This window comes from Megalops cyprinoides, chromosome 13 (assembly GCF_013368585.1).
Source record: "Megalops cyprinoides isolate fMegCyp1 chromosome 13, fMegCyp1.pri, whole genome shotgun sequence".
In the NCBI taxonomy this organism is placed as follows: Eukaryota; Metazoa; Chordata; class Actinopteri; order Elopiformes; family Megalopidae; genus Megalops; species Megalops cyprinoides.
The window spans coordinates 9,061,007-9,074,597 of NC_050595.1; the positions used below are offsets into that span (position 1 = coordinate 9,061,007).

Here is a 13,591-nt window from a genome sequence, read left to right on the forward strand (position 1 = left end):
TATAAAATATAAAAAATATTAAGCAAAATATATGCCCCCTCATTGTGTGTGTTAAAATTTTCTCATGTAGTAACTCGACAAAATACATGTATTGATTTGGTTTTGAGCTGCAGAAGGTACAGAAAGCACACAAAAACCATATTTTTAAGTTCTAAGTTGCTATTGATGCGAATATTACAGGGTCAGTGGCCCCATTATTCACTTCAACAGCAACTTTTATTATCTTATTTATCTACCACAGACCCTAAGTCTTGCCCTGAAGTCTCACAAATGTACATAATTAAGGACACTCGAAACTGGCATTCCTTCCAGGCTTGTGTTGAAGTTATTCAAAACGCAGCACGATGCATGTTGACTTCAACAACAGCCCAAGAACGCATGTAGTGTTAAAGGGTTTCCTACAATGTGCTGTCAACAGTGCCGCCAGCAGCCTGGGTGCAACGCTGTGAGAGCTCCAAGGAGGAAGAGATGAATGGCGTTCGTGATTCATCTGCTCTCCCGCAGCATGTTCGATCTCCTGCCCCGAAGAACTGCATCCTCACATGAATAATTTCACAAATGGCCGCTAGTCGGGTATTTGTTCAGCCTTTTTACGTTTGTCCCACTTTCTGCTGTGGGGGGTTTTGCGGTAGTAGGCGCTCTAAGAATAAACCTGCCTGCTGCTTCTGTGTGCACCTCACAGGAAGCATTGATGCACAGTCAGTAAGCCTAAAATAGGTGGATACTTTTTTTTCTCCCTGTCTCTCATCTAATGCTGTTTCAGATCTTTACTCTGTCTTCACACATTCACATTCTTTAAACGGACGGGCGACGGCCCAGAGGCAGGCTCAGCCCAGAGACAGGGTTCTCGTTCAGTGTAAATTTCCTGTAAATCGTCGGACGAGGAGCACCAAATACGGCGGTAATCAAAACAGAGTGAGATTTGGTAGTAACAAAACTGGAGCCCCGTTGCCCTTACGGCTGCGTGAGCCCTTGTTTACAGCCCATTTCACACCAAAGCGTTCAGTCCTCCAAGTGTTAAATGGCTGCGCTCAAGAGCGCCCGAGTCATTCCTGAGTGCCAGCTGTGAGCCGTCCTGTCTCTGCTTCCGCTTCTCATTCCTATTCTCTACCTGCTCCATTACCCCCATGAGCTTAAGAATGGGCACTAGGCACTGTAAACATTGTACGGCTCTGCTGGAGGGGAGAGGAGGGGGGGGGGGGGGGGGGGGGGGGGGTAATGAATGACCGCATACAGAACCCCGTGCTGTACGTATTGGTCGTGGGATATGAGAGACCGTGAGCATTAATGCAGGGGCGTATGAATGAATTTTAACTGCCGTTGTTTGGTAATTGAGTATGGGTGTGCCTCGTGTTTAGAGCCCCCCCACTCCCCCCTGAGAAATGTGACGGAGGGAGCACTGTGAGCACTATGTCAAGTGATGCCTATCTTAATGGCTTTGTGTTCAGTGAGGGTTTAACTGTAAATTATTGATGGAGTAAAATCCAACTGCGCTGTAGAATTGAACGAGACAAAGCTGAACAACCACACAGGAAACTGTGTGGCTCTTACTGTATGTAACCACATGGGTCCCCACTTCAGCCCCAGTCCAACACCCTAAAGTAGTTGGCATTCACATGATGTTCTACCATTAGCTTAACAGACAATAGAAACAACGAATGGGCAATGTTTTTTAATTGGTTATAAATGAGAGCAGTGAATCCGAGTACCTCTGAGAAATGAAATTGTGGAGAGAAGCGGAGAATGTCAGGACAGGAATACGTGTCTGTTGTCATGTCTGGCCATTATTTTAGCTGATGATCTCATCCTAAGCAGATTGAGTATTATGGGGCATCTCTCTCTGACAGCAGTGTCACACCCGAGGCTCTGAATCTGTGACCTCATGGTGTCAGCACCTTCAGGGAGTTGGTCTTTTCACACCAAGGTTATCCCGACACCAGGTCCGTGGTAGTTTAGACACTTTATGCTGACAGATATAATATACTAGTATCTAACTTTTGTCAGGTCATTAAACCCATGAATATAGCATAGAGCTGTGACACTGCCACTTTCTGACTACTGTCAAAATAACCGGTTCAATTCCTGATTCGAGATCTCTGACCGCTGCTGCTCCAGAAAAAGGGTTGCCTGAGGATTATGGGTAAAGCTGCAGTGGAGCAATAGGCCTGCAGCTGGGAAATGCACAGTGATGTTGGGGGTTAAACCTCACTAGCCTTGTGTTTTCACTCAACCCCCATAGATCTCAAGGAGAAAAGACACATGGGTAGCTGCCCCTGATTGGTTTTTGCAGCGCACGTTCTCCCACCTGAGGGTGATCCTGAAGGTTGCTCTGGGTGGTAAAAAATAAAATCACAGAAAATGCCTTTGAATGTCAGAGGAAGCCAAGGAGCGCTTACTGCTCTTTTTTTGAAAGGAACACACTGTCCAAGCCATAAGACCTTGTTTTACTTGCGGTTTGGTTTGCCCAGGCCGGTGTTGAACTCCGCCAGTGTGAGCTGAGATTAGCTGTCAGCTGCGGAGGAGAAGATGCTCAGCGGTTGTGATAATCACACTCTCGTTGCATAAGCAGCAGCACCCACTGGATGGGCTGTCAGCAAGCAGCCACACATGTTCAGAGGTCTCTGGTCCTTAGTCATTCAGGATAGTAGAGAGTGGGGCATCAGCAGCTGCTCGAGGGAGCAGCATTTCTTTGCTCACTATAATATCTCTGCCTAACCCTGTAAGGGGGGGGGGGGGGGGGGGGGGGGGTCAATGCAATACAATCAGAACATGTCCAAAATCTCAAATGCACTTGCAATCCTGCTGTGCTCTTAACATGGAAAAATGCAGGTGCTACCCTGTCGGTCAGCTGCATTAACTTATGGCGTAATACTGCTGATGTTCAAAGCCTGTGAAGATGGCATCGAACAAATAGTGATGCCAAATCAGGATTCAGTTGCTATGGAATGATCAGCAGCAAAGGTCATCAAATGAGGCTTGTAAATGAGGATTTAATATGACACCAAGACTTCTTACATCATGTGTTGATTGTAAATTAAGCTTGGAAATGTAAAGAATGACAGCGAATTAAGTGGTGTCTGTGGCATAGTGTTTAAATAGCTTAGCTTGTCATTCAAAGGTTGCAGGCTCAGTGCCCAGGTTGAGCAAGGTGTTGAATTTCTTCAGAAAACACCCGTCTGTACAGATATACAGATAATATGCAAACATGTAATCTGCTAAATAAACAAATTAAAAAAGATGAATGGATGGAAATGAACGAAATGGAACGATGGAAATTTGGCCAGGGCAATGTAGCCTTGGGTGATCAACCCATTGATAAAAATGTTGCTGCCAAGATCATTCAAGAAGGTCGCAACAAGGTTTAGCTGATTCCATGCAGAATGATCCATTAGGTGATAGCAGTTGTATTCAGATCAGAGGAAAATGAGCAGGATTATTTTGTTGCATGTTCACTGTGCCTCCTCTGTTAAAATCCCCATTGTATCTGGGGGTGCAGGTGTGGCTGTCTGCACCGCCCACTGCAACTGATCTGAAATAGTGCAGGATATTGGATGAGTCAACAGCCCACGTTTTTACAAAGCTGCAATATTAGATCGTCTTGTCTGAGCTCCGCTGTGGTGAAGCTTGGCGCTTTGTATTTGATTTGAGCACCGTATCCTGAGCTGGGCCACTGAGAGGAACAGAGAGGAAAATCAGCCAGCCAGCTGTAGGTGAACAACTGTGGAGGAGATGAGGGATTGAACCGCAAATGGGACCGAACGGAAGTGCTTCTGTTTTGTAAATGATTTAATTGCTGAAGGATGCTGCCCGCCATCCTGTTGTCTCTGGAGCCCAAGAGTTGTTCATCAATCCACTTCCCCTCCCCTCGACCCTGGCCTCATCTCCGCAAACAAGGCTCCTTTGATGTTTTAATCTGCCTTAGTGATTTCTCCCAGCCATTGCTAAAATGTGTTTTTTCGCCAATAATCTCCCTCCTCCATCCTGACTGTACTGTTCTTAATGTGTGAAGAGGTGCTATGTAAAATAAGTGTGGAGACTCTTAACCGTTCCACGTGTCTGGGTCCTGAGATTCTGCAGGTAGCGCTGCAGGGGGGAAGCATGTGTGTGTGCGCGTGTGCATGCGTGCGTAAGTCTGCATGTTTGATTAGCTGTGTTTATTAGCGTGCGTTTGTGTGTGTGCGTGTGTGGGCATGCGTGCATGTGTGCGTGTGTGCATAAGTCTGCATGCTTGATTAAGTGTGTTTATGAGCAAACATTTGTGTGTGTCTGTGTGTGTGTGTATGTGCTACAGCTCATCTGACACGCTTTGTATCCCACAGGTAATTGGGACACTCCCCTCATACTAAGAGGAAGATGCGTTGCCACAATCCTTTTATTGCAAATCACATGTGCAAAGAGAAGTATAAACTGACTGACTTTTATTTCCCCTGCCATGTGTAGGTGAGGTGGAGAGATAGTTATGTGACAGTGTCACGCATGCCAAGGGGCACCCCGTCACCCTGTCTTCAGGGGACCTCTGCCTGCTCTGTCACCCCAACCAATCCCGGTGGCAGCCTGAATTTAAAAAAAAAAAAAAATGGGTGCTTTGCTATGGGATGAAAGTGAGACAGATCACCTGCGTTGTCCGCAGCTCACATTGCCCCTCTGACCGGGGAAATATGTCATGTGAGCCCAGCCCTGAAGTTCCCCTCTCTTTTGAGAGGTGTGCATCTGGCACACCCCAGAAAAACCGCTGCATCTTTGGATGAATTTTGGCCGTTTTATCCTTTGCATGTTGTTATTTGGATGGAAACGACTACGTGGGAATGGATTCTCGCTGTGGAGGGAATTAAACAGAGTCGCACACAGCTGGGAGTAAGCTGTGGGGGCGGGGGCGTCAGCGTGATAAAGAAATGAGCATGTTGGATGTGACATGCGTGAAGGTGGAAATCGGGACAACGAGCCCGTTCCCACACTTCTGCTAGCTTTGAGCCATTTGCAAGGGGAAAAAAAATCTCGTTACGAGTTGTTTAGTGACGTTTGTGTGAGGATCTTATGGGATTTTGCAGTGAGAGGGCAGAGGAGAGCAATGTAATTCTTTCATCCTTTCTGCCAGTGGAAAAGCCAGAGAGGGCAGTTCAGACACAACCTCTGTCACACCTCTCTGTACTGTGTTGAACCTAAAAGGGCACTCCAGTGTTTTGCAGAAAATGTAGAAATACTTTACCTTACAGTGATCATATAAAATATACACTGTGTTGGAACATGAAAGCTGGAAACTGCAATAAAAATATTTGGCTGTGACCCTCTGCCAGATCTCACTCCAGAGAGCATAGCAGTATGTCCTCAACCCACTGTGGGACTTTTACATTTCTGGGTTCTGGTGCTTTTAAATGTCAACGGAAGTGTTTTTCACTGGAACTCTCTCTTTTTCTCTCTCTCGCACGCACTCACACACTCACACACTCACACACTCACACACACACACACACACACACACACACACACACACTTCCTTTGCATCGGTGATGGTCAACATTTCAATATTGCTGTTAGAGGATCGTAACAGATCAGAAGTTACTTGTAAAGTATTACATGTAAAATCAGCCGATATGTATCACTTTTTTTTTGTTAAACTGATGAGAATATTTCAGACATTATGTCATCCCCCTGACAATTTAATTGATACTGTAACACGACACGATTTTTTTGCAATAATATTTGATATTTTAGTTTTTTCTGAGTTCATTTTTATTCACTTTTTGATGAGACACATTTTCACCCTTTGGAATGTAAGGATAATATAATCAAATAATACATTGGTCACTAGTGCTTTATAACAATCATGATTGTTTCCCAATTCTACCAAATACTGTTCATGCATGAACCATGAAATCAGTAGCATAATGTGGATGATTATACAACCGTGTATTTCTTAGTTTTGTGTGCGATTGAATCGTGCTTTTAAGAGTCTTCAAGAAAAAGCGGGCAGCTGAGAGGAGTTCTTGTGTCCGTTGTGTATGAAGGATGTTGGGAGCTGTGTCAGTCTGCAAGGCAGAGGTAGGAGGCGTGTTGTGTTGGCTCTGCAAGGCGGCAGCAGGAGCTGTGTCCTCGTGGTGGTTGTGCGAGGCGGTAGGAGGCGTGTTGTGTTGGTTCTGTAGGGCAGAGCAGGGGTTACATTTTTCACTGTGTGCAGAGGTGCTTCCTGTTGTTTTCAGCTCGCTTCTCCTCCACCGTGTGCTGGCGATGAAGTACCTCTGAGTTTTTGGAAACGTCACCTCCATTTTGTTTCTCTGTGCACCTTGCACTCCTTCTCATTACATACACTACCATGACAGCTGTCTGACACTGAGAGATTCCATACTGAGTGGAAAAGATACCTTTTGCTATTTACATTCAGCAAGGTCTTTGGTTTCTAATTGTATTCTGAAGTGCAGGATCATGCCATGCAGAATACGAGCCGACGAGTCATTGACTTGGACATGAATGCGTCTATTTTCTGAGTTGTTGGTTTGAGAGCTCTAACCATTATAAGGTAGATCCCCAAGGAGCATTACCTTTCGGAGACGTGAAAAAGCCTGCCCTTTGAAACGGTTTTGATTCTCCTCCTTGAGTAACGGCGGAGAAAACTCATTTCACGACCGAAGGCTCGTGTCAGCGTCACAGAAGGAGAAGTGTTAGGGGGATCTGCGTTTCTGCCTCGGAAGGTCACTCTCCTCAATCTCGGGCTGTCTGCTCGGGAAACTGGCGCCGTGTGGAAAAGTTTCACAGTGAGGGACAACTACAGTTCACGGCTTGCAGTTGGACCTTCTGGAAATTCATGGCTGGTCGCGTAAGGCTACCGTGACATCATTGCATTGTTGTTGTGCTGTCATCGTGCTGCTGCTGCACTGCCGTTGAGCTGTCAGTAGTTGTGCTATTAGTTGATGTGGAGGAGCCGCAGGAGCACAGCAGTACCCCCTATCACCCCCTTGTGTGGTACAGACCGCTTTAATTACCTGCCACTCAAGACGAGCCGATGTGACAGACCTTGAAATCGCGCATGGAGCCGTGGCAATCAAAAACAGTCAGTTCGCACCCGAGTCCCGCACGCTCATCAGTTGCGGGCTCAGTTCAATACAGAGGATGTGGTCCGGTTAACAAGTGTTTGATTTTCAACTCCTCCAACCTCCAGCGCCTACAGTGTGACCGCTGTCAGCCTTGCGTGATCAAAAGTCAATCACACGTAGAAAGGAGATCGTTGTACCAAAAAAACGGGAGCGCTGTGTGGTCAACGTCTTTATTTCCAGGGTTTTCAGCACTGTAACACTGCACCCCACATGTCTCAGCTGAGGCTATTTATGGTCCCCCCCCACCAAACATGAACCACCGTCACATAATTCTGTCAGCTCGCAGTCTGCAGAATATACATGACCTCTAATCCACCCAGATCAGCGGTGACCTTTCGGAGCTGACACGCAGAATAAACTGTTACCATGGTGTGGTGCGGGCCCCGGGGAACGTTGGAGTGACACGCAGGATCGGGATCGGCTGGCAGCCAGAGCTCGGCTGTAGTATCTCTGCTCGGTTCTGTCATCCCACAGCGGGGGCCTTGCGCAAATCTTGCACGTCGCAAATTCAAATTCAAGCCCGTCTCGCTCGACAGCAGCGTTCACACTTCACGGGCAGGAGGGAATTAATGGGCAGATTAAGCGGCTTCTGAAGGGAACCGAGGGGGGAATGGAAGGGTTACCAAGCGATCGACCGAAACAGGATACAGTGTTCATTTTCACCTGTTCCCTCATATCTCTGTTGGACAGTAACCATGTAGCAGATTGGCTGGTGAAAAGTGACATCCGCCTGAATTTACACTGTTGGGTCGGTGTGAGGTGCAGGGGAATGAAGCGCAGCGTCAGGCAAGACTGAGGGGGCTTTTAAGGATTAATGTGAGGATGTTAACATCCTCTTCATTGCTTAAACCAAGGAGGTATGTCTCCTGTTTAATGCAGTGTCATTGGCTCCAATGCAGTGTCATTGGCTCCTATTAGAACACTAATAGCTGTGATACTTTCCAGGGCCATGTCATTATCCTTGTCTTTGATGTGTGGGAAAAAAAACGCCATTGCAAAAACTAGGCAGTTAATGTCAGTGAACGGGGTGGATGTTTTTGAATATTAAGATGTTGAAAAATTAGAGTATTCTCTGCCTTCTGCAGATGGGGAAATTACTGTTTACCTAGCATGAGTAAATAGCGTGCCGGAGACAGTCTGGGGTCCCACGGAAACGCACAACTGAGGCATTCGGCAAGCGATATTGAGTCACAGCTCACGTCCCTCCCCAGCTAATCAGTTGCTGCTCCCCCCAGGCGGATCCCAGAAAATACAGCAAGCCAGTAATACAGTTAAGACCTGAATTGAATATAACCCTTGAAGTTCCAAATGTACTATAGTCGGAACATTGGTGATTGAGTTCTGGATGTTAACATTCAGTGTGGGCACTTCACTGTTACTCATGAGTGTGGGGGCTATTTGGTGAAAAGAAAAAAAACTGACTTCCTCAAAGGTTAAGTGGCCAGGTGCGAGGCAATCTTCCTTTTGTAATCATGTTACATGTACAAGTAAGTGCAGCATTTCTCAGTGAATTACCAACGGAGCACATGTACCAAGTAAGCACATCTCTAAGTCACATTTCTCATTACAGTCAGAAATGTGTATGGTGTTTTCAAGGTCCTCTGGAATCACAAACACAAGTCAAGGCAGCTCTCTTTAGCAGAAGCCATCAGAAAGGCTGCCGTCTTCATTCAAACCTGACTGTGGATGTGTTTCCCTCGGTTGAAGGATCGTGCCTCTGTCTTTTCAAATAATGTGGATTTCAAGCTGTGAAAACATGCATGCCTTTCAAAATGTATACAAACCATGGTTTAGTACATGTTGCAGTCCTTCTTAGGATTACATCAGAATCCCTACCTGTGATTGTACCGTATGGTGGTATGAAAGGTCAACCCATTCCAGTCAACATGTTCTCATAATTGTCCCCCACCTATTTCCTGTGACATCTTTTCTGATATCATCAGTTGCCACATCATGCTCAAAAATTTTTGTTTCTTGTATTCAGTCTACGCCCCTGGTCCCAGAGCAGTGAGGCAGTGAGATTCTGTGTGTTTTTCTTCTTTCGTTTGATTCACTCATTTGCAGATTTTTTTTTAACTTTACAGAATCATGCATATTTTTGTTTTGCTCTCCAGGCTAAGAAGATTTGATCCTGAACCAAGGCGCGTTCAGTACCCTCTGAAATTAAAAAGAGAACAGACTTTATCAGTCAATACCATATTGGAAAACAAGGCTGGAGGCCCTGGTATCATCACTGTCTCTCCTCTTTTCCTCACACACTCGCTCACTGCCTCTCCCCTTTCATTACACTCACTCTCTCTTTCTTACTCACTTTATCTTCTCTCACTCCCTCCCTCCTCTCCTATCTCTTTCACTTTCACTCTGTCTTCCACTTTCCTTCTCCTTCACTCTCTCTCCACCTTTCTGCACCAAGCAAGATGTGCCCTCCATAGTCAAGAAGCATTGTCAGCCCCGAGTAAGGGGAGTGGGGTGGCTGTTGATGGATCCTAATAATGAGGCTTACTTAACCTCTTCCCATCAGCTTATGGCCCCAGCGGACAGCATAGTCCAACATTTCCTTGAGGTACAGAAACGCCACCCCACTTCACTCCCACCGGTAAACTAGCCAGCAATCAGTGCAACAGCTGTCTTGCCAGATGAAAAACTAGCAGTTGGACAGCTAGCGAGCTAGTTGGGTGGGAAATGGTCTGTCTTGGTCTACCTGCTTTCCACCAAGCCTTGTCTACAGCTGGCCAAAAGTGGAACCTGCCTTTTTTGTGTTGACACCATCCAACAGTATTTGAAAGGCTGATGGACAGAAGCGCTATGGTTGTACAGTCCATTCCATGCTTCTTCTGTTCAGCTCATAAAGGTTGTCTTCCTCCTTCAAGATAGCACCCCAAATGAAAGAGAAGCTTCACGAGTGTCGCAGGCTCTTTGCCATGTGATTGAATGGCACGCCACTCGGGCTAATGTTTTTAAGCGGGTTGTTTAAGGTCCCAAAATTGGCTTGTGTCCACGAGAGTGAAAAACAGGCAGGCTCTAAGCCATATGGCCCCTCAGAGGCTTCCGAAAGAGAAAAATGAAAGCGTCTAACTTTATTTGAGAGCAGAAGTGCCTGGCCTGATTGTGTTAACACATCACTTATAATGGAGCACCGGAGAGCAGCCTTCAGATAAACATTATCGTCAAGTCTACTTTCAATAATGCCGAAGCGCTAAAATCGTGCCATTGGGGGTTGCCAGGCGACCGCATCTGCATCATTTTAGTCACCCAGAGGCATAGGAGTTGAGACTGATGCGAAAGTTAAAATCGGCATCGCCCCAAGGGAGGAGTTACCGCTTTGTCACATGTCGACTAAACCGTGGATGATTCCTCTTGTTTTTTTTTTATTTTTTTTTTATTTCACAGCCGCAGTTTAGCACGGCATAGGTCAGCCGGCCGTCGTTCGGTTCAGTTTCAGTGATCACCACAGCTATAAGAACTGCCGAGAGCAGAACCTGCACTACTTTCCTGCAGTGTCCATCCAGCAGCTTCGGGATGAATCAGTCGCATGTGGGTCATTTGACATCTGGGGGTAGAAGTAGTTCCCGCATAAATAAGGATCCGTCTGGGGCCGATAAGCTGTAAACGTGTCAGGTGGACACAAGGCACGCATAGGATGCAGCTAGCAGGGAATGTCATGGCTGGAAAGACTTATTTCACGTCTTTGATTGTCTGATTTGTTTTCCCCCGTGCTGTAAGGAAATCGATCAGGTACTGGAATAAATGTCGGGGGTGCGGGGTTCCTCCCTTTGTGCTCTATCTATGAGCGTGATTTGTGCGAATTGAAAAGATCTGCTTTAATATAAAGGTGGGAGGTGGAGGTAGGATCTTGGTTGGAGCTATCCAGGATATGACAATGCGGGAAATTGCCACATGTGCAACAGTGGTAACAACCCACTGCTGACCGTGCCTGCAGTCAAGCTGAATTATAACCATTTATCCAACGTCATTCCAACATTACCATTGCTTTTAGGACATCCTGGTTGAAGTGAGCCCAGTCCGTTCAGTTCAACCCAGCTGAGCCTGTAGGTCTGAGAACTCGCTGTTATGGATTGGTCATTCAGTAATGCTGAATGTTTGTTAGCCAATTGGAGGCCATCTGCCTCTCTTCATGCCCCTTCATACTTTAGATTATTTTACATTACATTATTGTCATTTAGCAGATGCTCTTATCCAGGGTGACTTATATAATTTTTATTATAATTATTTTATAAAAGGACTATAATTTTATCATTTTTATATTAATTGTAAGGTTATGTTATATTATTTTATATTAATTATGAGGTTATAATTTTTACGTTACTCATTCATACAGCTGGGTATTTACTGAGGAAATTGTGGGTTAAGTACCCCACAGTGAATGCCCAAGGGTGCAGCAGCAGCCTTTCGGTTACGAGCCCTGCTCCTTATCACTATGCTACACTCACACGCAAATCTTGCATGCACCACACTACAGTCCAACTGAACAGTCCAGCACCCGCCACACAGCAGGGGAGTACGTCCTCTAGGGCCCCTTCCCGCTGATGAATCCAGCGTTACGCGTCTGCCGCAGCGGTCCCCTGTCTTTTTCAAAGACGTAACCCTGTGCTGAGCACGAGGGAGCTGGGTCCTGCTGATGCCATGCATGACGCACGGCTTCTCACGTGTTCCCTCCGCTGAAACGTGGCCCTGCCCTCGGGTCAAACATCTTTTCCTTTCTTTGTGATCGAAGGAACAAAAGAGAAAAAGGAGTGACTGTGTTTTGAGAGAAAGGAATATGTTTTGCTCCCTTTTTGTTGGAGCGCCACTGGCTTTGGTAAATTCCGGAAGTCAAACTGGAAGAGTGGTTTCTGTAAAAATTCAGTTGTAGGTTTTTGTCTTGTGCTCCACATTTTACAGCAGAGATCATTCTAGTGAATTTCATGCCATTTTTCTTTAATACAGATGAAACGTGTATGTGCTTTGATGGTAGGAAGGTTGATTTTTGTCTAGGTTCTGATCATGCAGTACCTCTCCTCGATCAAGCAGTCATCTTCAAAGAAAAATAGAAAAGAAATTTGAGCAGTGCTCACTCACTGACAGCTGTAACATTGATCTTCCTGTTTCATCCCCTTTCATAAGGTGTTTTATCTGAGGGGCAGTTGCGTCGCCAGTTCGAGCAAGGCCCGCTAACCTTTCACTTGTAAGGAAAAAGTCAATCTCCTTACTGTACAGAGTCTCCCCAGTTGTCCTCTGCACAGATAAATGCTAATAGTTTTCCTATGTTCTCCAGGCTATCTCCCCTCACAACTGACCACATCCTGTGCTGTACCCTCACAAGAGAGAGTGGCTGTGGAGGAGATTGCATCTGCACTGCTGCTCAGATTCCGCCCGCTACGCTGTGAGCCTGTCACTTCTGACAACGAACAGCCTTCCCCTCTGTCTTCATCAGATGAAATTAAGTCCAGAGACGAGTAAGCTGGGAAGGGGGCCGCATTGGGAGCTCAGTGATATACTATACCTTATTCATTCTGAATTGATTCATTTAAGCTGACTGCTAGTTATTGGGCCCTGGTTTGATGCGTTCTCTCTGTGCCCGTGCATTGCTCTTCCTACTTTGAGGTGGATAAGAATCCAAGGATCTGTTTACTTCTTGTCGCTTCTGAAGAAGCTCGTGGTCATGATGATCCGGTGCTATTGCCTAGAGATGACACGTAGTTGCTGCGCATATCTCCAGGTGATCGGGCCCCCCCACCCCACCGCCCCCCCCGCACATGTCTGTGAATCTGAGAGCGCCGGTGACGCGATCACACTGGTAATTCGCGGGGGCAGCTGTCACACACCATCAATAATTGAACGGCGGGATGTGGAGCCTGTGCTGGCCCGGGGCCTTGTTTATGCGAGGCGTGACTCTGTAGAGCCACCACAGGAGATGGGAGTCACGTGCCGCCCGTAGGAACCCCCCACCGCATCACCGCATCACTGCGTCACCGCGACGCTGTCCATGCTGTGATCGGATGGGTTTTGTTTCTGGTCAGCTGACCTGTGTGCTCTGGAGGGTCAGTTAAGCAAGGCGTGCAGTCACAGAAATGGTTTGGGTTGTTGGATGCCTGTAGCCGCAGGCCGCCTCTGGTGCCGTGATAATTGTATTTCTCTGAACTTGCCTCGGTGTGAATCTCATTGCCAGCCCTGCCGCCAGGTAATCAGAAGTGTTGTTAAATTTTCTGTCACTCACTGCCTTTGTTTCTTTTATTGAAATGTCTAGCTTTCTGTACTCTCTCTTGCCACTCATACCTTCTGTCACACTCTGTATAGTTCATTACATTGAGAGGCTGAAGATTTGTTTGGTTTGGAAGATCCTCATGTGGGCTTGAAGAGAGGGAGGGGCAGTGGGTTACCGTCATTGGCTGCGTTGGTTGTCGCGGCACATTACAGTGAAGGCTGATTGGCTGAGCTCACAGTGGGCCTCTGTGACCCCGTCTGTCCAGCTGTACTCATTAGCTGCTAGGCAATCAATCAGA

General features: G+C 46.5%; 1 protein-coding gene across 1 annotated transcript in view; it reads left to right on the forward strand.

Moving 5' to 3' along the window:
* LOC118788430 (tumor protein p53-inducible protein 11-like) overlaps positions 1-13,591 on the forward strand; it is a 49,975-nt gene that overhangs the window by 17,489 nt on the left and 18,895 nt on the right. The window lies entirely within an intron of this gene.